The following is a 27881-nucleotide window of genomic DNA, read 5'->3' as shown; positions in this document are numbered from 1 at the left end:
TTTATTATTTGACACAATATATTTGAAATTAAATGTAAACAAACTATTGTAAGGATGATTTATAAAAAAAATTTACAGTTAAAAAAAAACTTCAGTGAAGTCAAAATACTCAAACTATTTATTGCAGTATTATCTCTTCCAATGATACAAAGGATATAAGGGGCTTTTGGACAAACAAGCAATTAGTTTTTACAAGTTTCAGGGGGTGGGGTGGTGCAAGTGGGGTGGTGGGGATGGTTGCCCGCCCTCTCCCCCCTGTAGATCTTCCCCTGGCCATTTATGTACAAGACAAAACCATTAATTGGTATCACTTTTCTTTTAAAATATCGCCATCATGGTCATTAAATTTCTTTTTTAAGAGCAAGTATATTACCAAGGTTATGTTTTGTGAAAACACAGTTTCTCAGACTGCTCAGTGCCCATTTTATTTTTTCAACTTTCAAAAGGTTGATTATGGTTCACAAAAGACTTAAATTTATTGTTGAAGATTATTTAAGATGTCAACACTTTAAAAAAAAAAAATCTTTTGTTCAAAAGATATCCATATACAACAAGTAGTTATACTAGAAGAGTGGACTGTTCACTAATAACTGGTTTAGTGACTCAATTCTTGCTCCCCTTCAGATGCTAGTGTGAAATTGTTCCTGTATTATTTGGACATGAGGGACTGGATGAGGTTGTGAAGCATCATGTAGGGTGCTAGGGTGCAACCGCAAACCAACTGAGAATAACTATCATATTTAGCAACATTGTTTTTTATATGTTTTCACCTAATTAAGACTGAAAATAAAAGTGAAAAAACATGTAAGCTAGTATCGAGACTTGAATTACTTAAAATGAGTGTTTTACCACTTATTTAAAAAAAAGATTTCTCACTTTTCTATAACCTGTGTGCTTCTTGGATGATCTGATATCGTCGTGTTGGTGTTGTTCCCAGATCATCATGAAAATGTTGTTCCAGGATCAACATTGCAAGTGACCAATCAGAATGTTGTGACGTTATTTTTTTGCGCGCCAAGCCATTCGTGCATTTATGAAATTCAAATGTTGCAAGGACAATATCAATTCTGCTTACCGTTTATTAAAGGGTTAGGGTTAGGATTAGGGTCAGGGTCCGTTGATCGGCGGACAGAGGCGGTTTCTCGCAGCTTAAGTACAGTTTTTTGTTTTACGGCGGTTTTTCCCGAAGTCGCAAAACTATGACGTCACAGCATTCTGATTGGTCACTTGCAATGTTGATCCTGGAACAACACCAACACGACGATATCAGATCGTGCACATTTCTTTTTCTCACTTCAAGAAATCTTAACAAGTTTAAATATTCTACTGCTCTGGCAGATACATTCATCTAGTTTTCGTCTTTATCATCTAAAATTAATGTGTAGGGTAGATGAAATGTCAAGGGACCACCAGAATTAAAAGCATGACTCCAGACACTATGCGTATTTATACAAAATTACAACAATTACAACAATTACCATATGTAATTACCTGTTTCTGTCTTTTTTCTTTTCATTCTTTGCTTTGATTCACTTTTTTTCAGTTTTTCTCTGTTATCACTGAATGATCCATACTTGCCTGTTAGGTCTGGCTTCTCACCCTGTTGATAGAAGTGATGAAGAGATGTGCGATGCTGGATGCTGGAGCACAAACCAGTAGGTAGTGGAGTGGAGTGTGGGGGGGGGGTGCTGGGGTAAAATATGAGTGTACTGCCAATCCCAATGAAATGCTGGAGTCGCCTGTGCCCTCCCCACCATAGTAATTCATACAGCACTGCCACATCTTCTCTGACAGGTTCAGTAAATCTCTCACCATTTTTACTGTTTAAACCCTTACTCATTGCTTTTCTTGAGCCATCCACCCAAAGCAGGTAGTGGAGGCAAATTGTTAACAAGATGCCAAGCACTGTTAGTTCTCGTACTGAGGTAATGAAATAGTGCTATATAGACATAAAGCAGAAGTGCATACTATGTCCATGTATCTGAATTTGCCAACATACTGTTGCTAAAAGGAGTATGCATACAGTCATGTTAAAAAGGTAAGTAGGTCGTATATCAATTCAAAAGTTTTACATATGGACATAATTAAAAATCTTGTCCTTAGCAGGTCTTCATTTTAGATAAATATCTCACATGAGCTGCGCAGAACATGTATGGCATATCACATCATGTCATTATTTATTTCACAAAACCTTGGCAAAAATTCAGAGGCAGTGTGTGAAAAACCTAAGTACACCCCGTCATGATTCTGAGTCTGTGACCCAGTGTTTTGAAATTTTGGGCTTTCTGTTTCTGCTATTTATTGTGTCTGTTTGATTCTTAATTTGTTGTAGTTTTTGCAGTCTTGAGTTTTAAACCTTTTTAGAGATATTTCCAGGTTTTTTTTTAATGTATGTATTGATTTATTTTCTGTTTACATTCTCTGGCCTTTTTTAGTTGTAGTTATTTGAGCTCGGTTCAGCTGTGTCTTGTTTTCCCCAGGTGTTACCCCTTATCGTTTGAGTATTTGTGTGCATTTAAGCCCTCAGTTTTCTTCAGTCTGTTGTGTTGAACTGTATGTTTCTCTCACTTGATTTCTAGACTTTTTTGGGGGGCTTTTTCTGTTTGGCCACTTGCTGCTAGGATTTCTTGGAATTAATTTTTTTTCACCTGCAAAATGAATTTTCTGTTTCTACAATGCAGGTCAGTTTCATTATTTCCTCTCTGTCCTCTGAGTCTACATTCTGGGTCCGCATGATCAATTTCTTTACTCCATTTGGCACACCCATACTGTTTTTATACAAATTAAGACATTGGGTAGCAACTAGACGCTCTAATCAAATACACTTAATTAATTGACCATCAACAAGTGTGAGCACGTCTATAAATACAGAAGTATTGGTCTTTTGCTGGTCTGGAGCATTCCGGTGTGTCATCATCCTACAATAAGAAAGAATATCTGATTGAATTTTATTTATTTAGTTCCAAATAGCCTCAAGACACTTTATGTTGTAACTCAAAGACTGCACAATAATACAGAGTAAACACCAACAATCACATGAGCCCCTTTGATGTAAGCACTTAAAGACAGTCGGAAATAAAAACTCCCTTTTAACAGGAAGAAACCTCCAGGCTCAGGGCAGGGCAGCCTTCCTTCGCCCCCATTTAGTTTGGGCACCCCCAACTGATGTCTAAGCCTATAGCACGTGAAGAAGAAACACTCAGTGTACCATGGGAAGCCCCTAGCAGAGTAACTAAAGAAGTATTCAGGGTCACTTCATCCAGTTATATCTATATGTTTTATCAAAAAAGGAAAGTTTTAAGCCTAACCTTGGAGAGGTAGAGAGGGTGTCTGTCTCCTGAATCCAAACTGGAAGCTAGTCCCACAGAAGAGAAACCTGAAAGGTGAAGGCTCTGCCTCCGTTTCTACTTTTAAATACCCTAGGAAACCAAGTAAGTGAGCAGTCTTAAAGATAGGTGCTCACTGTGGTGGCATGGTACTGTGATGTCTTTAATATAAGGTTGCAGCATTTTGGGTTTACTGAAGGCCTTTTCATGGAGTTTTTAGGACAGCCTGATAATAATGAATTACAATAGTCCAACCTAGCAGCTAGTTTTTCATCATCTGACACAGGATATTTCTAATTTTAGAGCTATTGTGCAAATGTAAGAAAGCAGGCCTACAAATTTGTTTAATATGCACATTGAAGGATAGAACCTGGTCAAAATGACTTCAGGATGCTGCACAGTGTTACTGGAGTCCAGTATGTCAGGTCTTTGAAGACTATTCTGCAGTTTAATAAAATGCAGGAATGTGTAGGCGTCATCTAGCTTCATAGATCAACAAAGCTGGGTATCATCTGCATAGAAGCACACATGTATTCTATGCCTTTGAATGATACTGCCTTAGGAAAGCACGTCTAAAGTAAATAGAATTCATCCTAGTACTTGAAACCTGTGCAGCTCCCTAATTAAACTCAGTGTTTGAAGAAGACACCCCATTTGCATGAAAATGGAGTCTATTAAACACACATGATTCAAACCACTGCAGAACAGAAGCCGCAATTGGTGCTGGATGCTAATCTCTGTAATAAACATCTACTTCTTCCCAGAAGCAGATGTCCAGGAAAAATTTTTCCAAGGTCAGTCCATAAAATAAAAATGCAAAATACAGAAGTGTTGCATCTCGGACTCAACAGGCCTCGGTTAGCATGTCGAATGACAATCTTCATGACAGTAAAATTAGGAAAAGACTGAAAAAGTATGCCTTGTTTGTAGGAGTTACTGGAAAAAGTATGAGAAATAAATGTATTGTCTTTCTAAAAAGAAGGTGACAACATGGCTTAGGTTTGCAAAGTTTCACCGGAACAAACCACAAGACTTCTGGAACAAAACCTTGAGTCATTCCTCTGTATAGCAATGTTTTCTTGAATTAACTGTAAGGCCATCCATCCAACAGTTAAAGCTTGGCTAAAACAACATGATAATGATCCCAAGCACACCAGCAAATCTATAACAGAATGGCTGAAAATGAAAAGAATCAAGTGTAGCAATGGCCCAGTGAGAGTCCACAGCACAACTCCACTGAATTGCTGTTGTGGGACCTCAGCATAAATGAATATGTTGTGGAAGTCTGATATAAATGGAGATGCACACAACAATGTTGTCTTCATGAATTTTATTTACCTTGGCAAAGGAGTCAAGCAGCAATGCAAACAGCATGACACAACTGTGCATGTTTCTTGTTTTGTTCCTATAACAAAGAGATTTCAACACTAGAATATTTATCAGTAAAAGTTATCTACCAGGGTCACAGAATACGTTGTGTGCATAAGATAACTTGTATATCAACATGTGGTATATCTGAGGGATTATATGGAGACAAAGTATAACAATGGAGTTTTTCATTCAGTAAGCTCAGGTTAATAGCGTTTGTGGATTTTTGAAATTGTTCCTGAGCCCACGCAAGGATTCTCAAGATGGAATCATACATGTTTTTAATGCAATGCTTTCTGAGGACAGGAAAATCATGGAGTCCAAAACTTATTTTCAACCTGCTCCCTTGCATGCAGATAATTCTCCAGATTGCTGAAATATTTTGATGATATTAAGGACTGTGGATGATTCAGTTCAATGACTTTACAATTTTACATTCAGGAACACTTCCAAAATTGCTACAATTTGCAGATTTTTTTTTTTTTTTTTTTTGCAGATTGATGGATCTCTGTATATGTGTGCTGCTGAGGGTCTTTGTCTCTCTGTTATACCCCAGTCATTTTAGTGACCTGCTTCCAGTTAACCTAATTAGTTGCAGTCCTCCTCCAGCTCTTTCTTTTTAGCACCACTCACTTTTCCACCCATTTGTCACCCCTGTCCCAACTTTTTTTAAAAACATGTTGTTGCCATCAACAACAACAACAACATGAGTTAATATTTTTCTTAAAACTGTACATTTTCTTAGTTTAAAGATTTGATAGCACTTCTGTGTTCTGTTGTGAATAAAACATGGGCTTATGAGACTTGCTAATTATTGCATTCTGATTATTTACAGTTTCCCAAGTTTATTTTTGGAATTGGGGTCATATGTCTTAATATGTAAGACTTTAGAACTGAAACAGGGTTTATTTTCTTTGTACTATCACTGTGTATAAGATGGTGTTTGTGAGTTAAAAAGGTATCACCAGAAGTAATTTAATTATCCTGACACTAAGTGAAGGGCACTGAGGGATTATAGAGGTTAAGTACTGCATTCCATTAGTGGTCTGACACTTCCACCACATCAATTCATTATCTATAATTATCCTGATATCCTGATAAAAAAGAACAACTCAAGATATTAGGAACTCTAACTATTGTTACGCTTGGACAGTTTTGTATATAAGATCCTTGGATCCCTTATTTCCACACTCAGGATGATATGGCAAATATATTACATTGTCAGTGAGGTTTGTATCTATGTATGATCCAGGCATGAGTGAGAGCAGAAAAAAATAAGTAAGTTGCCCTCTGGTGCAGAGGGGTCTGCTTAGCACATGAATAATATATTGAAATAGCTGGTGATTTATTCTACAGTAAACATCCTTTTGACAGAATGCGGCACATGTTGGTAGGTGGCTGTGTGCTTTTAACACCCAACTGCTTGTGCGCTTGCATGCACATCAGCATGTGAGCGTGTGCTATCAAGTGCATGTGCAAGTGTGAACCTTGTGCGCGGTGCTAGCTGAGCTCATCACAGGTGAGGACCGTGTGTGGGTTGCTGTCATCTGTCCTCCATCATTCCACCACCCCTTCCTGTCCCCGAATCTCACGGCTGTTTCATGTCATTCATTAATGGATGCCCCAGGGCCAACAATAGCTCACTACAGCCTTTTATTACTGTCACTTCACTCTCAGAGCCGTCAAGGTCAAATCTACTTCACTGTCGTTCACTTGTCAGACTCAGCCTGCTGACATTTGTGTTATAGGGAACAAGAATGTGTGTGCGTCTAAAAAAGAGAGCGAGAAAAGGAGACAGAATGACAGAGAGGAGAAGGAAGGCAAATAACAAAATGTCAGGAGATTCACCCTGTGAACAGATGTAGTCTGTTCGTTGTCCTTGATTAACCGTGATGAGCGTAGCTCCTAAGAGGGTATAATATGTAAGTAAAAATATAAAGGCGATCTGTTAGCTATTGAGGATATTTAATCAAAGAGTCAATGTTTTAGGAGGGAAATGATTAATTTTAAGAGCCTTGAGGATTTGTTAAAATTAAATGTGGTAGGACAAACTGAAAGAAAGCTATTCTAACTTTGATGAATTGACTGATATAGTATTCATTTTCTGTAGACTGCAGTAGTGTGTTGAGCTAATACACTGCTACAAAAGGAGAAAAAAGTTGAAATCCTTTACTGATTGTGTAGTTTGAGAGGAAAATGATATGGTCAGTGGGAACTAAAATCGCCAACTCTTTGAGGACTTGATTCAAAATCATACGAAAAATCAAAGTTGAGAATTTAAATCACCGACTGATCTAACCAGTCAAATAAAGTTTCTCAGTAATGCGTATGGACCCACTAGCCTGTATGCACTGCTGAGAGCCACTGGGAATGGTCCTGAGGAGACAATTGATGGTGTCCTGTGGGATTCCCTCCCAGACTTCAGTCTAACATCAGTGAGCTCCTCGACTGGTGGAGAATTCACCAATACATATCACAAAGGTCTCAGTTGGATTCAGGTCTGGGGAATGTGAGATACAGTGACCTTGTCATACAGAAACTGCCACACACTCTGTTCACATGAGGCTGGGTATTTTCCTACACCAAGAGAAACCCAGGCGCCACTGAACCAGCATAAGGTCTTACTATAAATTTGAGGGTTTCATCCCTGTACCTGTATGCCAGTCAGGGTACCGGTGGCTAGCATGCAGAAGTCTGTGTAATTCTCTAAGCATACGGCACAGGGCTCAGACCATCACTGACCCACTGGCCCTGATTTTGTAGGTAGCCATAGCATCTCCAAACCCTTTCACACCTCTTACAGGAACTCACTTTAAACCTGCTCTCATCTGTGAAGAGAATAGTACATCAGTAGGGGATCTGCCACTTTTGGTGTTGATCTTCATCATTTGATCAGAAACATAAAGCCTCCAGCATAGCCTCCTGAAGGCAATTTTTTATGGCTCTGACAGTGCTCCTCCTGTCCCTTCTTGTTCAACTGGGTTGATGCCCTTCTACAACCCTGCTTGCCCTCCTCTAGAATTGTAATACTGCGCTGGGAGAGAAAGCAAACCTCGTTGCAATGGTAAATATGGATTTGCCAACCTGGACAAGCCGCACTACCTGTGCAGGCTGAATTAACTGCAAGTACCATGTCAGTTTTGAGGGTTGTCTTGTTGTTGCCTCTCCATTAGACCTATTTTCACTTATTTTAAACAAAGCAGCTGAAATGCATTCACAATGCTTTACCCTTCCTAACTGGATAAACTGATATCACTGATTTTTAACAAAGTTTGTGTTATACTGCGAAGATTGAGTGGTCCCTTATTTTATTTTTTAGCATTGCCTTTTTCCTCATTTGGTGTTTTGATGATGATGTTGTTAGCGTACTATGACAGTGCAAATTCTCAGATGAATGTTCAAGTCTGATGTGTATACAATCAGACTTTTCTGTTAGTACTTTGAATAGTTTTTCATATATCAATGGATAAATGACACATTTGAGCTTCTGGTAAAAATACTGATAACATTTAGTGTTTTAGTTAAAATCATTAAATTTCACTTTTAAGGTACTACAGAATGCTGGAATTCTTAGTTTGGACCAAAGGGTTTAGGTTCAGTTTAATAATGGCTCCAAGTGCAGACACAAATGGGAAAGAATTATTGTAGTTGCAATAAAAAAGTAAACAACGTAAAAACAGTAAATGGAAAATAAATCTAACCAAATTGATGGCAAAAGCTCAGGGAAACTATGCAGGTTACAAGGAGGTGTCCAGAAGAAATGCAGGAAGGTGGAGTGATGAACTGATGAGGTTAAGCTAATCAGGGCAGGGAAGCAATCAAATAAGTGGGAAAACAAAAACAGACAACAGGGAACAGATAGCGTGATAGGTGGAGAGAAAGCTTATAGGTGGAGAATAGGAGGATAGCCACACTGAATGATTAGGGCAGGAGCTTGAAGAAGAAAGGCAATTTGTGTAAATTTTGGTTTACACCCCTTTACAAAAGTAGTTAGCCAGGAAAGAGATTGCACAATTACAAGTCTAGAGTATCTCTAACTTAGCTGGCAAAAACTGAGCCGAAGAAAAAACGGAAACTGTCCAAGACTGAATTAAAATTAACCTGAGGTTTTGGTGCGTTTTATAACATTTTTACTGCATTTGTGAAAGAAGTGTGTTTTTGACAAGCAGGCAAACAAAGTAATTAAGGCTTCTTCTTTTGACCGCTGAACACAAAAGGTGTAAAATTTTGTTTTAGATTATTGTGGGTAACTTAATGCTGAGACATTTCATTTTTGTACAATTTGAGTGTGTATTTCCAATTATCAGTGAAAGAAGGAGTCGTGAAAACCAGAATGATTTGATATTACAAACAGCAAAAGACATTTTCAAAGGTGAAGCTCTGTTAAAAAGGCAATTATTAGCTAATAGCTTGAGGCACAACTTGCACAATTTTCTTTTTTACAGAAAGTCGGAAATTGCGTGTTTGGCTTTGTTATGGTAATTCCTACGTTGTATACTGGATTTTTCTGCATGGCCTATTGTGCAGGGCAGGGATTTCTTCATATTCAAGTTTTAATATCTGTGAAATCATTCATCCGATTTGGACTGATTTGAAGAATATTATGCACCTTTTGTATAAGAAGCTGTAAATAAAGTATAAGTCCCCTACTTATAAAAAAGGTACAAGCCTCCAAATCTGTTTTCAGAGACTGTAAATCTAATATTTTAGAAACATCAAGCATCCATCATTCTATGTTACCTTGAGCTATACTCCTGACAGTCTATATTCAAAGAGTGATAGTACAGATATGTACCCTAAAAAAACTGAAGCACCTAGCTCAAGTAGTTTTCTAGATAAAGCTACAAAAACCCCATCTAAAAACACCCCTGCCATGATCTCATTAAATAGTTTCCTTGAGAAAACTAATGACAGCAGCCACCTGAATTTTAACATAATTATTATTAGAAGTCTGCCTTTCCCTTGGAAAATACTCAGGCAAATCCAAAATGACCAGATTGGAGGCATTTGATGACTGAATGAATTACATGGACATGTAATTCATGATATTAAAAAAAAGACTTCTTAAATTCTTAATGCAACAGCAACATAAACTGCACTTTTCAAAAGTGCACAAATGATTGACTGTGTGTTTTGACATTAATGTGATTGACTCTTGATTGTTGTAATGCTCATCGGGTGTTATCAGTGTGACACAGAGGAGCTCTGATTTCATCAACTTTCAGTGTGCAAATAAGTGTCTCTCTCTTTCTTTTTCATATCTAAATGATACATTTGTGCATTCCTTACTTTTAAAACATCTTATTTAGTAAATGCAAAAGTAGTGACCCCATTGTCTTGGTGCATGCTCAGTCATCCAGGTAAGTAAATCCCAAAAGGTTGATTCTGTTCATCTGGACGTAGCGTTTTCAGTGGGAGAAACGTTTTGTCACTCATCCAAGTGACTTCTTCAGTGTCAGCTGACTGCAGGTTTCCCCAATCTTATAAACAGTACATTTGCACAAAAACTGAAACTAGCCCACTGAATGAACAATGGGCTGGGAGGTCAGTTCCTTGATCATTAATATGCAAATTGTCATGGCCACTGGTCACCAACCATTGATCAAAGATCACTGGTCAATGGCCATGAGGACCATTCATAGAGAGTTGGGGAATTTCTGCAATCACAGCATTGTAAGATGTAAGTGACCCCATTGTGTACAGCAGCAGAGCCTTACATGTGAAAGAACCTCGGTTTGAGATCAGGAGGAGATGCAGTCCTTGCAGTCACAAGCTACTGTACTCCTTTTTCTGGCCCCAAGGATGGATAAATAGGAGGGTTGTGTCAGGAAGGGCATCTGGTGCTAAATCTGTGCCAAATCAAACACGTGGATCCCTCTGCTGTGGTGATCTCTTGAGAAATAAGGGATCAGCTTTGAGATTTTTTTCTTTCTATTTGCTAGAAACAGAGTTCTAATTTTTAAGCGATGCAAAAAAAAAAAGTTTTTCTTCCTCAGTGTGACCAGTGTTTTATTTCTAATCACTAATTGTTTCCTCATTCATGGTGCATTGCTCATTATCCTTGTTTATTAGAATCTGTCTTGTAGGCCCCATGACAAGTAGGCCTAACAAAGAGCTTGTTTTTTATAATTTCACACTCTTAGCAGGAAACAAAATGCTTGTTATTACTTATGGACATTTTTGATTTTTAAGAACAGAAAACTTCTGTCTGTAGTGACATTTGAGGTTGTCATGGTGTTTTGAAGGTTAGACTTCATCCCTTGTCTTATGAACGTCAGAGATGATGGCACAGACTGGAGTAAAAGCCCCAGGGGATAAAGCGTGACATCAAGCATTATATCCAAAAGTTGGCCAAACTGTTTTCTCTCTTTCGCACTTTCTCTCCCTCTCAGACACACACACACACACACACACACACACACACACACACACACACACACACACACACACACACACACACAAAAACACTGCATGCAGCAGGAACTTTGGACGTGACTCGAAATAGCATGTAGCTTGTACAGTGCTCAGGACAGGCTGACAGCCAATTATCAACATCTTTGTCTCCACAGAATTCCTTTTTATATACATCCTCAATTCCAGTTCTGGACTTTAAAAGGAGACCGCTTTTCTAGAGAGTGATTTCCTCCAATATCTCATCTCTCGGTGTCTCTGTGTTTTAACAGGCAGGCAGGCACTCCCATGGGGTTACAGTCTTGCAAGCTTTCCAGCTCCTGCCTACAAAGTGAGGAGGAATGCAAACCGTCTTGTGGCTGCTGCTGTATGTGCGAGGACTGGAGATATTGCTCTGACCATTGCTGTGACATCTGCTGCCAGATGTGTATGGATGTGTGCACTGGCCTCTGTCCTGCAGACTGCAGCTATTCCTTCTGTTATCTCTGCCTCACATTGGTAGAGAACTGTCTTGGTTTTTTCCAGCAAACAAACAGAAGCATAACGGAGACAGAGTAAGTATAATGGTGATAATTCAACTGTGATAATTCTTACCTGTGCATTTACTTCAGGTTACTTAAATTTAACTTGGATGTTTTTTATCTGTTGTAGAACCAGTAGCAAGTCCACAACAGCATGCCAAGTGATTGTCTGACAAACCAAAGGCAAAAGACTGACTTAGAGAATAAGAAAATGAAAAAGAAAAAGAAAGCTTTACCAGGTAAGTTTCAGTTAGGAACAAATGATCAATTTTTTTGCTAATTCTGCTAATAAGAGGATTGTCCATGTCAATGTTAAGTGTGCTGCACTTTTTATTTGAGGTATTTTGTCTGCCTTGAAGTTTTACCTACCAAGGGTCCTAGTGATCAGATTAACTATAACAAAATCCCCCAATCCTACCTCCTTATCACAACCAAAAAAAGTTGGTACACTATGTAGAAAGTAATTACAGTGGAACCCCAACTTACGAAATTAATTAGTTCCTGAGGGTCTTTCGTAAGTCGAAAATTTTCGTAAGTCGAAGCACCCATCGCGCCTTTTGAGTGAACGATAAGCTATAGGCTAATTGCTAACTGCAACAACAATACATCGTTCAAGTGGAACAGCGAAGCGCAAGTACGAAAGCCAAGGGGGTTGTCACATGATTCGGAAGGCATTGTAGGCATTCTGGGCTCAGCCAATCAGAGCCAGCGGATTTCGTTACGCGGGCATTTGCTGTAACACGGGCAGTGTTGCCAACTTAGCGACTTTGTCGCTATATTTAGCGAGTTTTCAGACCCCTTAGCGACTTTTTTTTCTAAAAAGCCACTAGCGACAAATCTGGCGACTTTTTCTGGTGTTATTGGAGACTTATTTATGACGACTTTTTGACGTGAAAACGCGTATCGCTCTTACTCTCAACAAGCAGCGGTGCTGCCGTGGGCACCTCACCCGTGCCAAAGTCCTCCCCCAGCTGCTATCAGGGCAGGAGATGTTCACACCTATGCGTCCAAACGGCAAATGAATCGCGCATGAGCCGCTGCTCCCACACTGACTGTAACACAGTCAGTTCTTCTTTTACTGTTATGCTGTTTTGTGGATCACAAGGTTTAAAACTACTTATAAACACACACTCACACACACAAAGTAACTCCACCAGAGTGCCAATTTCGGGTCACTTTTGCCGGTCCAAACCCGGATAAAGGAGCAGGGTTGGAATTGTGACATTAAAAAACAATAATTACTAAAAGAAATTTAATTTCTAGTTCTAAATAAATTCTAACTGCATTTAGGACGTTTTTTACTCACTTTATGTCTCTTCCACGATGTTATTTTTCTCTCCAACAACGTAGGTTACAATTACATTAGCGTGACCAATTATGCAAATTAGGCGATGACGTCATTTAGCGACTTCTAGCGACTTTTAGGACAGCCAATAGCGATTTTCCTTACTGAGGAGTTGGCAACACTGAACACAGGCAGAAATATTGCCGTTAAGTGCCTTCATAACTTGAATTTTTCGTTAAATGGCGTATTCGTAAGTCGGGGTTCCACTGTATTTGCTAAATGTATTTATGCCAGTAACTAATTTAAACTAGTACAAAGAAAAGATACCGAATGCTGAAACAGAGACCTTTACTTTTTAAAAGGTCTAGATCTAATTTTGAGTTTGGTGACAGCAACACATTTCCGAGAAGCTGAGACAGGGCACATATAGCACTGTGTTGCATCACCCCTTCTCTAACACTCTGTGTTTGGGAACGGAGGAGACTAATAGCTGTAGTTATTAGGCTGTTTTTCCCATCTTTGCTTGAAATAGAGTTTCAGTTGTTCCACTGTTGGGGCCTCCTTTGTTGAATTTTTCATTTTATAATGCAGCAAAGTGTGGATTCCAAAGAGGCCAGTTTAGCACTCTTTGTTTGGCATTGTTTTGCTGAGATAAGCAACAGATTCTCTGATGGAGACACTGTGTGGAAACACACACTTGCATATGGAGGCTCAACAAACTGTGTTTACTGACAGAAGTGTTCCTGAGTTCATGCAGTGATCTCCACCGCAGGGTCACAAAGAGAGAGAGAGTCTGTGCGTGTGTGTGTGTGTGTGTGTGTTTGGGGGGGAACAACAACAACAGTCAATTATAAGGAACACTTCACAAAGTATTTACATTTTTCCCATTAAGGTTTTTTTGTTATGTCCAAAACATGAGGTTTGGGTTGTAATCCAGATTCAAGCTCTTTCCGAATGGCTTAGACCTCACAGAGTGAACTACAAACATTGACATGGTTCAGATCAGGCCTGTTTACAGTATGTAAGCTGTCTGTTAGTAGTCAGTCAACATCAAAGTCAAAATTTCTATTTCTAGCCCTTATTTACCTGAGAACGATCTGTACATTGCTGAAAAGTCTCAAATCCTACATCTGTTCATTTAGAGATTATGGATGTATGCATAACATCAGTTTCACTTCCTAATATGTTTGACTCAAGAATATTAAATTAAATGCACCAATCATTTGTGATTAAAACTGCACCTAAAAATTAAAAGCCATACCTAAATTCAATTTGGAGAAACCCCACGGTTGTCTTTTTGGGTAGCGCCATTACTTTCCCACAATGGGCCACGTAGGTTTGTATGGCTTTTCCCCTTAAAAGTTAAAGAAAAAAACAATAAAATCATCATTTAAAAACTGCATTTTGTATTTACTCAGGGTTTTCATCTAATGTTAAAATTTATTTGAACAAACAAAAAACAAACCAAAAAAAAATTTGCTGGCCCCTCCAGTGGGCCCCTCTGGGAAGATTGTCCTATGTCAGTAATAATTCTAATAAACATGGCCACGAGAGGAAAACATTCTACAATGAGTTGAAACACTAACTTGTTATTTATTACTGCTTAAAATAGATTATTATAGATTTCAAAATCTTATTTGGTTTTCATATGTACCTACTTTCAGTGAACTTTAATAGCAGGAAATTAACTAAGTATAGTCTTTTCTCTTTCTCTCTTTTGCCATATTTTTCAAGTAACCTATATTTGACAACAAAAATTCTGTTTTTTTTGGTGTGCCACCCCAATATTTTAGTGGCCCCCATATGACCACCCCTATAAAAAAAAAAAATCTGGAGGCACCACTGATTGAAACTTGAATGCTATTACAATAACAGAAGAATACTGACAATATTCTGAGTGAAACTGGTTTTAGGTTTTAATCCTGGGTGACTGAGGTTGAGGAGGTGTAGTGAGTCATCCACTAATCGATAGGCTCGTGGTTCAGTCCCAGTCTTCTCAGCAGAGATGGGAAGTAATGAAGACAAATACTTTGTTACTGTACTTAATTACAATTTTTAGGTGTCTTTATTTGTATTTTTCTGACAACATTTTGCTTTTACTTCCTCCATTTTTAAACAAACATTGGTACTTTCCACTCCTTACATTTTCAAAACAGGCTTGTTACTTTAGGTTCAGCTCTAGCTTTTATACTCAGGAGTTAAAGTGGTCCGGATGGAGTACAGGTATTGTGTTTGTGGTACTTCAGAATCTAGCTATCGCTACAGAAGCGGAGGAAATGTACGGAAGAGTATTAGGGCCACTGGGGGGGGAAGTGAGGACATCTTTCTTTTTCTTTTCTCCAGAATTCTGAGAAAAAGGTCAGATTAAAGTCAGAATTCTGGGAAATGTTGTTGTCCCCACGTTTTTTCCCCAGTGGCTCTAATCATATTTTGTAGAAGGAAGTATGAAGGGAGTGACGTTTTTCAGCGGCAGGTAATTTCAACATTTCTATCACCTCAACAAACATTAGCAAACACACAAACTGTTTGTGTGCAGTTTGTCACACAGTGTGTTACCAGCTAAAGGTCCAGCTGCTGTATTTCACAGGGAGACAAAAGAAAAGAGAAAAGAGAAGTTCACTCTGAGATGGAGAAAGATATAAGAAAAGACAGGGCAGGAGAAGAAGAGAGGTTAGATTTAAAGGTAAGGGCAGCTCAGTGACACTTGATAAGCTGGAATTTAAATTTTAGATGTAATAATTTATAATCACATATTATATTTGTATGTGGTGTGTTTCGATAAATTATGTATTTTCATATTGTGAAACGTCCTGCAAAACAATCTTGGCTATACTAACTTTTTGTTATTCAAATGTTGCTTGAAAGTACTGGGTAGTTTTGTCCAAGATAAACAGATTAGCTTCCAATAATGTAAAGCAATGTACTGGACTGCCGCACAGTACCTCTGGTGTTCATTGTCAGAGGTCGGTTACACCAAGTGTGGCAGAGATTAATTTGCATTTAAGATGACAATGCTTAGATTACGTCACTGAATTCCAACTTTATATCAAATGTATACTGTCTAGTGTGAAGACAGTGTATATTCTCAGTGCAGAAGATGGACATCAGTCAAGATAGCTGTACTCGCTTAGAGGCAAAGTCACCTTCTACAACAGAAAATAGTTATTTTTTTAAATTCCTATCTACATAACAGATTGAAGTTTTCAGGAAAATTAGAATTTAGATTGGAATAATATTTGCATTCTCATGTACTAATATTGTTTTATATCATATTATTGTAGCGCAAGGTTCAGTTACCTTTTTACAAAAATGGTTAGGAGAATTGTCCTTCAAGGAGCTACTTTTTACTTTCTTACTCTGAGCTCTAAGGCTGTAGTTTTTTACTTTTACTTGAGAAAAAAATAGCTTCAGTACTTCAACCTTTACTGGAGTATTTTTAAACATGGGTATCTATATGTCTGTGAAGGTTCTCAGTCTGTACTTAAGCAGAAGTATAGATACTACTGCTTAAGTACAGAAAGTCTGTACTTTTGCCATCTCGGCTCTTCAAGGCCTTATAAAATTGTCCTCGGGCAAGTTGAACCCTACATTACCCCAAATGTCTTCTTTCACTGTGTAAGAGATAAATAAACTGCTTGAGGTACATAGAATAAGACTGTACAAATGGGTGAATCGTGGTGTGAAAGTGCTTTGAGTGGTCAATATAAGTAGTTTTCCATTTACCAATTTAGAACAATTTTTAAAGTGGGAAGGAATGGCACGAATGGTGGGAGAGAGATCCAAGATGTGATTCAGTTGTGCTTGAGGGGAAAATTACACATGTAATATGATGTGAGACTGGTCTCAAACATGCAGATTGCATGCAAAATCAAATAAACCATTCAGTACACATAAAACAACGCGTCAATTTAAATACAACAATAATAGAGACAGCAGAGAACACTGCATGTATGATTAGAAAAGATGCCAAGAAGCCGGATTTATGCTAAACACTTGGTGAGAAAGGATGAGCAGAGTTTAAAACATAGATTCTCTCTTTGGAGAAACATTGCTATAAACTGGAGGGCAAAACTGACTCAAAGCACTGAATGTGAAGCTGATTGATATGCTGATAAAACTGCGGTGGTATGTTACCTTATTTGATAATTGAAGTCAAACATAAGCTTTTTGGCTTCCACTGGACTCTACAGTTATGCCTAATATTACTAACTCAATAACATTACACATTTCTTACAAAAGTCTATCAAACAACAGTTGTTCCTTATCAGTATAAAGTGAGTACTTTTCCATGTTTATACTGTTTAAACTTGTTAAGTACCGTAAATTTCATCTTGCGAGGAACAAAAGGCTGAGAGAATGAACGTTCTGTTAGCTTGACCCGCAGTACACCCTGCACTACACTGAGTGGTCAGTGAAATGTTGTTTTATGTTCTTTACATCAGATTGATTGACATGTATGTATTGAAGAGAGATGGCTTCCTTCCCCACCAGCTGTTAAACCAAGCCACAGGCTGCAGATCTGAGGCAGAAATAAGAAACGCTGACACCTTGACAACAGGTATATATTTTATAAAAAAGCATCTAGCGAGTGTTTGCATATGCATGCATGTGCAGATTTGTGAGTGGTTTATGTGGGAGGGCAAACTATGGGGAATTAGTTATTTTCTCAGTTAGATATTGAATAGAATCTATAAATCTTCATAAAGGATAAATGATGTAACATAAGATAAATGGCCAGGACTCTCACGAGAAGTGTTTCCTTCTTCTTATTTATTTTTTTTGTGAACAGCAGCCCTGACAATGAGCTTAGCATTATCACTACCATCACGTCTGAACAAAAGAGCTCTCTGAACAAAACTGATATTTTGTTGAGAGCTTTCCTCCTCCTGGGTCACACCCATGTGTTATCAGAGACTGTAATTTGGACTCATGTCACCACGTTTTTTGGTTTTTTTTGTTGCAGATCAGTTCATGTGGAGAGATTCATTTCTTTTGTGACTGGATGTTCGGTTTACAGAGGATTTTTCTCTTTTTTTTTCCAGCTCAGTCAATACAGGCTTTGAGAGTCAAACAGAATCCCTAACATCAACACAGCCTAAGTGTTGCATTTTTCACATGAGAGATAAACTGTAGAAATAGCCTCATATCTGCAATATTACCCTTCTCTGCCTACTTCTGAGCGCTTCTTAGATGCTGGCAAGATTGTTTTGCACTTTGAGGCAAACAAAAATATAATTTGGTTTCACACACTGTACAATCTCATATCTCTGCGCGAGATAAGGGCGCCTGAGGCCACCAGGTGCTGTTTGCTTCTGCTGAATTAGACCTTTTTATTATCTTCCACAAAACTGCGAGTTTATGGAAATGTTTAGGAATTTTGAGTGAGCCATGTCAAGCAGCAAAAAGAAGCCTAGAGTGAGGCCTCATGAGGAAAAGCTAACATCACACAATATAATGGGCTGCATTGTGTATCCGGCTTTACTCATATCTTTTCTCGTTTCATCCTCCTCTCTGCCCCTCTGGATAAAGCATGCAGGCTAAGTTTGCTCTTTAAACTCGCTTTTCCCTACTGAATGTTTGTAAAAGTAACTCCTAACAGTCTAAAACATTTGAGAATCTAAGTTGGAATAAGCTAATGAGTTATGTGTTAAGATCATAAAGATGTTCTAATTGCTGCAAAATAGAACTAGTCTGCCTTCGAGAAGATTCTTTGGTAAATCTCATTTCTTATTCATCGTCATTGCCTGTCAGGAAAGTATAAAAAAAACTACCAAGCTTAAAATTCATTCAGTTTGGCGTAGGGCTGAAACATGGGCAAGAACTAATTAAGTTTTTGTGTGGCTCTTGATCATTTTTAAAATTGCCAAATACTCTTAGTGAATGATTGTGCTCTTCTAAGCTTTTTTGAATCTTCTTCTCGTTCTTCCTCTTTTATTTTTCTGCCCCTTGATGATCTTTAAATATCTTTTTGTTGGCAAATAGTAGAATGTGTGTGTACACAACATGGTAGCGGTGATAGAAAGTGAGGTTGAGCCCACAAATGACTGAGGATCTACCTCAGAGATGTGCAGCAGGAAGAAATTTTAAGATCTTGTGATTTTTTTTTTTTTCCTCTCACCTTTGCTGTCTTCCTTCTTCCTCCCTCTGTCTTATCTCTTTGTGGCTGAGCACATTTCTCTCACCCCACCCGCAACCTCTCCAACCCCCAACCCACCCATCTATGTTCTCTTCTCATGAATTGCATTGCTTTTACTGAAAGTCTTCTGGTTAGGAGTGGAGAAAGGCATTGTGTGCTGCTGTCAGTCAACTAGATTACAGCTCTAGAGGATCCTCATTGTTCAGACTCCAAAAATAAGTAGATGGTGCCTTACTTTGCTGGCCAGATATATCTGAAGATGTCTGTGTTTTTCCCCACATTGGAAGGTTGTGGAACAAAAAAGTCAACATGAGAAACAGAATTGGGAGAGTAAATCTGATTTTGATTCAGCAAAGCTGTTATGACACGTTCCAGCCTGAGACATGGACAAATCCTCGACTCTAATAAGCAGAAGATAATTAGACACGTGTAATCTAAACCTTCAGCCCTTTTCTGTTTTATTTGTTATCCATCAAACCGTCGGTTCTCTGTTCACTTGTCCACACTGACTAAGCTTTCACCTTATAGCTGACCCCTCCTTAACTGAGAGATGCCTATTACTTCTGTGAGAACCCTTCATTCATCCTTAGTACCACAGATGCACAAGGCTTACTGCCTGGAAAGGGATCTCAGCTGATAAAAGATTATTGCTCCTCATCTGTCCAAATCAAACCCTCTGCCCATCACAAAGCTCAGTTAGAATAAAAAATAAATAAAAAATAAGCCCTTTAAAGTACTGGCATCCTCTTTTCACTCACAAAATTGTTTGGATGGTTTGGGTCTGGACTTGCAGCTTTGAGCATTAGAAATTCTTCAGAGCGCAGCGTCACCTGGTAAATCTCCTATTATGATATGAAGTGAGTAGTGGCTTTAAAAGTTGAAAAAAGGGCCAGTGGTGTGTTTTCAAGCTCACTTGTGAGAGAGTAGTGCACAGACCTTCTCTTTTTACCTTCCTGCTGTGTGCCAGGTTTTGAGATTCCATAGATGTACAGGTGAGACTTTCTGAAGATGGGCATGGGCAGCTGGTAGGAGGGGGGGCAATGAGTTTTTTTCTTTCTTTTTTTTTTTCTGCTGAAATTGGATTTTATTTTTGTCCACTCCGAGACCTCCATCTTATCCTGCAACCCAGTCCTCCCACTCAATTTCCATCTCACCGTGTGAAAATTGGAGTGATATAAAGATGTGAGCTTCAGATTGAGAAGACAGTCAGCGATGGTAAAAAGGAGGGCAAGGGAATGGCAAAAGATGCAGACAGTGAGATATAGGGGAAAGCGTGAGATCGAGGCCAGACAAGGTAGCAGCACACAGATTTCTGGATTTCCAGAGCACAGCAGCAAATGTCTTGACCAGATTTTTTTATGATAGCTTTTACTCGAGTGGGGAAACAAACTCTGTTGCTGCCAGACTCAGAGAAATGATTTCCTTCAAAATATAAACAACTAAAAATATATTTATTTGTGTAGAAAATATATTCATAAGAAATTAGCAGAGTAAAAAATGATCAGCTAATTAATAGCAAGCCTGACATAATAGGTTTTTTTTGGCCACTTGAAATTCAAAACGTGGACAAAACAAAACACAGACGACCCCCACCTTTTACTACTACCCCTTCTCCCCCTCGTTTCATTTGGACAGAGTGAGCAAGAGAGACACTATCTCATTAATGTGACAGAGACATTGCTCATTTTGGATGCATATCACACAGTGATTTGATAACAGGGCGGTCAAACAAAATCGCTTTACTTCAAATGCATTCCCAATCCTATTTTAACAATAGAAAGTATTTAACAGATTCACCAGCGTGCTTAAAAAGAAGAGAAAACCATTAGCTTAAAACTAAAGAGTGAAATCAATTAATAGAACCCAGCCATAATAGTGTGTTGGGATGGTTTGTGCGCAGTTAGTTTGCATTCATAATGTATAGGCTGACAGCCCATTAGACACTATTAAAAGGAAATCAGATTCTGGCCTTCCTCCAAAGCCATTAGCCGGTGGGGTCAGCCTGAAGACAAACCGGTAATTGACCGATAGATTCAGGTAAATTGTTGGTCCCTGAGAGAAACAACAATTTTGTTAATTGCATTTTTAACAGCGGATGAAGGGATTACAGGTGCATAATAGCAATGACAGTGCTGTAATGGACCCAGCAATTAGACAGTACTATTACTTACATTTCTGTAAACACATCTCCCCTTAGCGCTAATGCAAACATCAAAGTAATGAAAAACTGTTGTGGCAAATTCTGATTCTGCATCGGAAGAAGTCAAGAGTCTTAAAAGGTGAGCAGAATAAAACACATAGATGTTGCTCGGTAAAAGATTTCTAAAGTAAAGAAGGCCTAGTTATGAGTTTTGCATGAATGACCAGGGAGTTTGCTTGCTAGATATAAATTTAATTTCACTGGATGGCAACAAAACCTCAGGAGCTAACTGTCAGTCACACTAATGGACAATAACAGTAAGGTCAGTGCTTGTTATGGTGTATTACGTGTCTCTGTGTGTGTGCGTGTGCAAAGAGTCTTTTACTTTTCACGGTTGTGTCTGACATTAGCCTGTTAGGTATGAACAGATAAACATTCTTGACCATGATGCGGTCAAGCTTCTTGCAAATCATTGTCAGGGATCAAGGGCCCATTAATCTGTCTGTGCAGACACACTCATGAGCAATATTTGTAGTGCCAGTGTGCATTTAAACCACAGTGTTCTCTGTGCTTAATTCACCTTTTGTTGCAAAAATCTTCCATGAATAAAAATGTACCGTTATTGCCATTAAACAGAATCAAGCAGAGCCCCTGAAAAAATGCATTCATAAGTACTCCTTTTGGATAAACTGTAACAAAGGATAACTGATTGTTGCACCACACATTTATTAAGACACTGGAGAAATGTGTGGCACTTTCTTTCAGTCTCTGAGGTTTACATATGTTATACACATCCACTAACTGCTACAGACTGGGGTTTTTCGAAATGAGTGTGTTGGCTTGGTGCTACAGGACTGATTACAAACTTGATCTCACATTAAAATGCAGACTTGAATTTGATGAATGCAAGAGAACCCAGATAGCAGCTAAACAATTACCGGGTGCACTCTAATTTGCTTGCAGGCGGCATGCTCTGACTCCATACAGCCTAAGCCTCAACTCTCTGACCTTCTGTAGACAGACCCTCCTGGTCAAACATGGGTTAGCTGGCTGGCTGATAGGGAGGAGGTGGTGGGGGATGTAGACCCCTTCGCCCTGCAGGTATGACTTTCGACAGTGGAAGCGACCTGCTGCTTGGTTACAGTGATGAACGACTTTGCCTACCCTCTGATAATTGCTCACTCAGGGGCAGAGAGAGGTCCATTAATCAAAACGAGCTGAGGTACTGCAGCTCTCCACCACCTATGGCACACCTCAGCATGCCACAACAGCCTCCGGGGAAGACCTGGAGGCACTGAATTCAAAAGAGTTAAGGTCAGGACGGTGCCATTCTGCAATGACAGCCACTGCCGCTGTCTGATGGTGAACGATCTAACAAACTGAACAGAGCAGTCATGAAAGGAAGAGGGGAGGGTCCCATTAAGTGATTTTCAATTGGAAGATCCTGTCAACCTTAACTTGAAACAAGTTGCTGCTGTGGGATTTTAATACCGCCTTTGTTGACACGTCAACAAAGAAAGGGTTTAGATGGGCTGGAGGGGGCAGCCTTTTTTCTAGTATGACAAACTGAGGAAATACAGCAAAAATCAAGGCCTGTGATTGATTTTGGCAATAACGGATTAGCTGGGATGTCTGTTTTGTCAATGGTGACAGTCATTTATTTTTTTTCCTAAACAAAGAAATGGATGCAGGCTGATCGTTTTGCCTTAAGACTCGAATCTATTACTGTTGTAAAGGGATAAGGAGACAACATTGCTCCCTAACTCAGATTGATGGAACCATAGTATCTTATTTTTTGGCTTTTTAGATGGAATTTAATTTGCACAGATGCAAGTTGTCAAGCTTTGATTTAACCTTCTACGGGCTTTGATTCCTGGAGTACGCAGTTATGTTATATCTGTTTCCTCTTTGCTGTCATTATTCAGCATGAATGCAAAACAATTAAAGGGAATATTTTCTGTAGCGGAGTTAAAAATACACCTTATCAGTAAACTTGCATCTCTTAAGATGTTGTCAGCGATGACATGGCATCATCGGGCATGCGAGTCTGTTTACAAATGGCATCTTTTCTTTAAATCTTGTTATTTTTTTTAATCATTCATTTCAGTAAACATCATTTGCACTTCTAACTCTGAAGCTCTATGCAGGCTTGTAAAGATTGTTATGAGAGGGTACTGTTTTTGTATGCATCATATTTATATCTTATCTGTGGGCCTTGGCATTGCCCTGCAGGATTTTGTTTATGCACAGTACAAAACCACCATAACCTTAACCGTGACCTCAACCTTGAATCTTTATCAATAATAAAACCACGACGCATTTGGAAGGGGAAAAAAAAGTCAGCGACCATTCTTCGAAATAATTGTTTTCAATACATGAGTTGAGCGGATGTAGCAAAAATAATAAAACATCTCTTGAAGGTCAGAATTATAATTAATGTTATTAAGTTGAGAATGATGAAGTTCAAATGCCTTTTTAATGAACAGAATTCACTGAGTCTTCTTGGGCCTGTTAACAGGATGCACTCAGGCCAGTAAGGTTAGACATACTAAGGTTAAACGAACAAATTTTCCAAAATTAATTTTAAGAAAAAGAAAAGAATAAATATCATTCCTATTAGCATGTAGCACTATTCTGCTTTTATAGCTGCATTAATATGACCATTGCATGATCAATAGCTCATAAGTGGCTCAATATTTTTATAACACTGTATCAAGTGAAAAGGTGAAAACTCACTTAGAGTGATAAACACACAGAAAATCATCACCTGGGTCTGAAGCTGCCCTTGGCTTTATGGATCTTGAAAGTGAATTTCATCCAATGATTAGCTGCCAGTCCCAACAGCTTTACCGTTTCAGTTCAGTACTCTGCTTATAGCACTGTTTTTGACCACAGCAGGCCATGTGTTTTCATCAAGCTAGCTCACATACCTACCGCAGAACCAAACAATTAAAGATCTGCTAGTGAACTTAGTGGAACATTTAGCACCCAAAGTGTCAGATATTTTTTCTTGGAAGCTAAAAGAATGAATATTGGATTTAGAAACACACTCTAAATTAAAGATAATATTGTAACTGTTGACTGTGTAAATAAGCAACTTTACTGTACTTGCTTGAAGGTCGGTGATATGTCGGTGTTGTGTTTACAAGTTTTTCCACTGTCCACAAGTGGCTGAAACTTGTTTTCATATATTTAATAAAAGGGTAACACTTTGTTCTAGTTTTTACTGATAGCTCTAGTATTAATGGTGCAATATTTTTTTCCACAGATCATGAATGCAAGGTGAGGTGAACAGGGGTTAAGGTGAGCAGCAAATTGCAGACCATCGCTCATGTCAAATGCAGTTATTAAACCTATGGCCCAGTGCTTACCGTAAATGCAAGTGTTAGATCTTATTATTTTAGGATGACGTGTGCTATGTAAATTATTCCAACTATGTAAATCAGTTGGGATGGCATGGTGTTGCCCTGTCACCTTAGAGCAAGAAGGGTCTAGGTTTAAGTCTCTTGTTTATCATCGGCCTTTCTATTGCTTGTGTCCATGTCCCCCACTGTGCCTGCATGGATTTCCTTTGAGTGCTCCGGGTTAATTGGTGCTTTTAAATCAGCTGCTTGTGTGAATGTGAAAGCGTGTTTCTTTGTTAGCTTTGCGATAGATTGGTGCACTGCGTTTTGCCCTGTGTCATCTGGGAGAGGCTCCAGCCCCCTCTGAACATTAAGTTAGTTAAGTAGTTAAGAAAATGAATGATGAATGGATCATAAATGAATCAATTTAAACTGAGTATAAGTGTAAGTGGAAAGGGAACAGAACATCGTGGAAAGAAGCAGAAAGCCGTGTGTGTGTGTCACAGTGAAAATCAGAAACGATGCCAAGGCCAAGGCTGCTGTATGGTAGCAATGACTGCAGGATAGTGCCTTTGAGTTTGTGGAAAATGTTCAACTTTACAAAACTTATCAAATTAATTTGAAGTGCAAACTGTACGAACAATATCTTACCAAGTTGAGAACTCCCCAGATGAGGTAGGTGTATCATTTTCAAGGCCTACAATCAAGAGATGTTCTGATGAATAGAAATACAGATGGTTTACAACAAGGTGCAAACCACTGGTTACACTCAAGAACAGGAAGGACAGAAAATATGTAAAAGAGTCTGGAAAAACATTCAAGACAAAACTCAATGCAGAGACCCACAAACAAGCAGAAACTATACGCCACTGCAGTTAAAGGCCTGGCAGAGCATCTCAGGTAGGTAAACACAGCATTTAGAGATCAGATGGTTTTAGATAGTAGTCATTGACTTTCTTTCAGGCAGTAAAAGCAGTCTTTGCATTTAAAATCTTGATAGTTCGTTCACTTACTTTTGAACCTTGGAAAAATTTATTAAAATGTACAAAAATGGCTATAATTCCTAGAGCTTGTGCAAATTTTTTGTAAAGCCCCTTAAATTAAAGGTGCAAGTTTGAACTTCAGTCACATCTTAATTGCTTTATTTAAAATCCCCTGTGGTGCTGCATAAATGCAAAATTACAAACGAAACAAAACACATTCAAACAAAACTGTCATTGACCTGCATTACTGTATTAAGTGTAGTGCTCATAAATTATTAAACTAAAATCAATTGAACGTGGAAACACCATATTTGATGTGGTCATGTTGTAGCTGGAAAAGCATTTGCCTTGGAAATAAGCTGGGAGAAAGTGATGCAGAAAGACGAAGAAAGAATTTTGATTACTTTTTACAGTCAGACTGCTTTGCTGTTGCTTGATTATTGAACTCTGCTTGCATATTTCTTTTAACATTGAGAGTGTATAATGTAAGTGTTTGGAAGGACTCTCACCCAGCTACCTGCCTCGACTCCTCCTCCACTAGCTACTTGCTTCTGTAATGTGTTTTTAGATGGTTCTGAGTTATTCCACATCACACAGCTGGTCATTAAATCTCACAATAAACTATTTCCATCATTTCTACACAATTTTCAGGCAGCCCGCCTATGTCACGGTCCAGTTTATTTGCTTTGTTTGTCACTGCTGTCCTGTCCTTTCCCTGTGTGTGTACACACATTGGCTATAACGAGAAGCAGGAGAGGGAGCCTTGGCATCATGGACTCACATTATTGTCCTTGCATCATATAGCCTATAGAGGTTTTATTCCGGTATTAGTTCTGCCCATCACATTAGAACGGACATCACCAAGGTGATTGGGACCTACAGAGTAAACGACCAGTAATGAATGCTGAGAGAAATATATGGCATGGTAACTTTCATTACAAAAAAAAAGGGTCCTCTCCCAGCAGTGTGCTCAGTCAATCCATTTTACAGGTGTAAAGATGGAAGAACTGTGCTCTCACTCACACCACAGCTCATCTTCCAGACAGTTGCATGAATTAATAGCAGACTGGGGGCTCATAGTGCCACCTCAGTCTTCACTCACTATGGAGACAGGTACTGTGGGGCTGCCAGCACTCCTGGTTTCAGCTGTCTTGCCCACAGGACATATTCAAGAAGCTTCCACCAGGCATGTCCATTCAGCCTTTGAAATAATTACAACTGTTCATTCAGCGTGCAAACAGGAAACCAAATCATTACCTTCACAGCATCTAATTAATTTGGCTGTTAGAGAAGAAGACCTACCTTTTAACTCTCTAAATATCCATTTTTATTTCACTTTGGCCAAAAATGCAATGATAATTCCTTTCAAGAGTGTTCAGTTCTCTGTTATGCTCTGTTTAATGCTCTGTTTAATGCTCAGTAGTACGCTATAGCAATAAAGTGATTGATCTTTTTGTTGTATGCCAGATATACCACTGTTGCCTCTCTGTCAGGCACCAGTACCTTAACTGCATGTATAGACAGAACCTGAGAATTAGTCAAGAAGAGTGATGGTGTGTTCAAGGTGAAAACTAACTCCTTAGCGTTTGCTCATCCGTCTTCCTTCTCTCATTCACAGGACTATGGTGCTCCATGAAAACCTGTTCTGCACTGCCAAAAAGCAGTCCTGTTGTTTAAAACTAATGAAGACCCAGCAGGCTCAAGTGTCCTCACGCTGTAATAAAGTACTTGGTAACACTTTCTTATGTGCTTCCTCTGTGGTGCGCAAGGGCAAATGTAAAGTGTAGTAAATAGTATAAACCTCTTTTTTTTTATTAAGGGACCAATACAATGCATTGGAAAATAACAAGTGGAAACAGTTTGCTGTTTTTTGTTGAAAATAGGTCGTTTTTTTTTAAATTTCCCTTTTGTAGAAAATTTGAATTGTGTTCTTGTTAAGAGAAAGAGGTCTCTGAATTAGTTTGCCTGTGTAGAAGAAACCTAGAACCGCAATAAATAATATATATATATATAAATAAAAAACATAAAGCATATGACTGAAAAGTATATCAGGTGTAAAGAAAAAAACAAAAGCAAAAATGTACAGCATGTAATAAGAGGTTGAATGCGCTGAAGAGCGAGGGCAGTATCTGTGTATCAGTGAGGAAAGTGGAATGGTTATCATTACATGCTCCTCTTATTTGTCAATGGCCGTGGATCTGTTCTCTGCAGCTGTAGACACACACACACACACACACACACACACACACACACACACACACACACACACACACACACACACACACACACACACACACACACACACACACAAGTGCACATAAACAAGAAAAATTGATTACCACCTCTTCCTGATTGCAGCCGCTCTGT

At 38.7% G+C, this 27881-nt stretch overlaps 1 long non-coding RNA gene across 4 annotated transcripts; it reads left to right on the top strand.

Annotated features, from left to right (window-relative positions):
- Positions 1-2527: 2527 nt before the first annotated feature.
- Positions 2528-27790, top strand: LOC102080394 (uncharacterized). 4 transcript variants are annotated; one of them, XR_001224865.3, is made up of 6 exons: positions 2528-2681; positions 11378-11659; positions 11757-11865; positions 17354-17469; positions 24456-24490; positions 27133-27790. It is a non-coding gene; the product is annotated as an uncharacterized LOC102080394 (long non-coding RNA). The 4 variants fall into 4 exon arrangements; XR_001224866.3 differs by lacking the exon at positions 17354-17469; XR_266559.4 differs by lacking the exon at positions 24456-24490.
- The last annotated feature ends 91 nt before the right edge of the window (positions 27791-27881 follow it).

Source organism: Oreochromis niloticus, linkage group LG4 (assembly GCF_001858045.2).
Source record: "Oreochromis niloticus isolate F11D_XX linkage group LG4, O_niloticus_UMD_NMBU, whole genome shotgun sequence".
NCBI classification, from domain to species: domain Eukaryota; kingdom Metazoa; phylum Chordata; class Actinopteri; order Cichliformes; family Cichlidae; genus Oreochromis; species Oreochromis niloticus.
The sequence above is the reverse complement of the archived record's forward strand: the minus strand, read 5'-3'. Positions and strand labels throughout refer to the sequence as shown.